This window comes from Ursus maritimus (assembly GCF_017311325.1).
Source record: "Ursus maritimus isolate PB19 chromosome X unlocalized genomic scaffold, ASM1731132v1 scaffold_X1, whole genome shotgun sequence".
Classification (NCBI taxonomy): domain Eukaryota; kingdom Metazoa; phylum Chordata; class Mammalia; order Carnivora; family Ursidae; genus Ursus; species Ursus maritimus.
The window spans coordinates 73,620,763-73,622,688 of NW_024423319.1; the positions used below are offsets into that span (position 1 = coordinate 73,620,763).

Sequence of the window (1,926 nt, forward strand, 5' to 3'; positions counted from 1 at the left end):
ATTGCAGACAACACGGTTGGACCTAGAGGCTCAATACACGAGAAACAAATAATCAAATCAAAAAATGGGCAGAAGATATGAACAGACACTTTTCCAATGAAGACATACAAATGGCTGTTTACCCCCCTTCCTTCTTCCCTTTCTTCTCCTACCGATCTTCCTAGTTCTTATGTTCCATAGATGAGTGAAACCATATGATAGTTGTCTTTCTCTGCTTGACTTATTTCACTTGGCATTATCTCCTCCAGTCCCGACCATGTTGCAGCAAATGTTGAGAAATCATTCTTTCTGATGGCTGAGTACTATTCCATTGTATATATGGACCACATCTTCTTAATCCAGTCATGTGTTGAGGGGCATCTCGGCTCCTTCCACAGTTTAGCTATTGTGGACATTGCTGCTATGAACATTGGGGTGCATATGGCCCTTCTCTTCACTACTTCTGTATCTTTGGGGTAAATACCCAGTAGTGCAATGGCTGGATCATAGGGTAGCTCAATTTTTAACTTTTGAAGGGACCTCCACACTGTTTTCCAAAGTGGCTGTACCAACTTGCATTCCCACTAACAATGTAGGAGGGATCCCTTTTCTCCACATCCTCTCCAACAATTGTTGTTTCTTGCCTTGTCAATTTTTGCCATACTATCTGGTGTAAGGTGGTATCTTAGTGTGGTTTTGGTTTGAATTTCCCTGATGGCTAATGATTTTGAACATTTTTTCATGTGTCTGTTAGCCATTTGTATGTCTTCATTGGAAAAGTGTCTGTTCATATCTTCTGCCCCTTTTTTGATTTGATTATTTGTTTCTCGTGTATTGAGCCTCTAGGTCCAACCGTGTTGTCTGCAATCCAGTATTATTAAGTATAGTTACTATGCTGTCCATTAGATTTCCAGAACTCATTCATCCTGCATAACTGAAACTCTGCGCCCTTAACCACTATCTCCCATTTCCCCCTGTGATCAATAAGCCCCCTCTACGTGCCCTCCCACCCCTTTCCCCAGCCCACCGCACTGCATTTGCTGCATGAATTGCGCCCTGGCGGAGGGGCAGTGCTGCAGTCATGTATACCGAGAGCTGCCCTCGGGGGCTGCGCTGCCTCACTGGCAGGACAGGAGAAGCCGCTGCATGCCCTGCTGCAAGGCCATGGGGTTTGCTTCAATGAAAAGCACTATAGACAGCAAGCCAAGATTGAGAGAGATGCCCATGAGCACGAGGAACCAACCACCTCTGAGAGGGCAGAAGAGACATGCTCCCCCAAGATCTACTGGCCCAAACACACCTGCCTCTCTGAGCTGAAGGCCTAGGTAGTGAACAAAGACTGGCGACAGAAGCTGACCCAGTTTAAGTTTGTGGGGGGGGGCTCAGAACACTGCCCCCCCCCCCGGTCATCTCTGCACCTGAGATGAGACAGGAACATGAGCAGGGCCCCTGCTGTAGACATATGGATGCTTTCCTGCAGATGGTGCCCAGTGCCGTGTACCCACCCGGTTGTGACCGCAAAGGATTCTATAAAAGAAAGCAGTGCAAGCCTTCCCTTGGCCACAGATGTGGCATCTGCTGGTTTGTGGATGAGCACGGGATGAAGCTGCCAGGCACGGATTTGTCGATGGGGACTTTCAATGTCACTTTTTTTTTTAGATTTATTTATTTATTTATTTGAGAGAGAGAGACAAAGTGCACACAAGTGGGGGTGGGGAGGGGCAGAGGCAGAGGGACAGAGAGATTCCACAAGCAGACTCCCAACTGAGCATGGAGCCCGACATTGGGCTTGAGCCCAGCACCCTGAGATCACGACCTGAGCTGAAACCAAGAGTCGACTACTTAACTGACTGCTCCACCCGGACGCCTTCAGTGTCACATCTTTGATAGCAGCAACTTTGAGTGATGAATCCCTTCCTCATCCTTCCCTTGCCCCAGCCCGCCCCC

The 1,926-nt window shown here is 48.1% G+C and overlaps 1 pseudogene; it reads left to right on the forward strand.

The window, feature by feature from the left end:
• The window catches only part of LOC103682612, a 28,203-nt pseudogene extending 26,529 nt beyond the window's left edge, over positions 1–1,674 (forward strand).
• Positions 1,675–1,926: the final 252 nt, after the last annotated feature.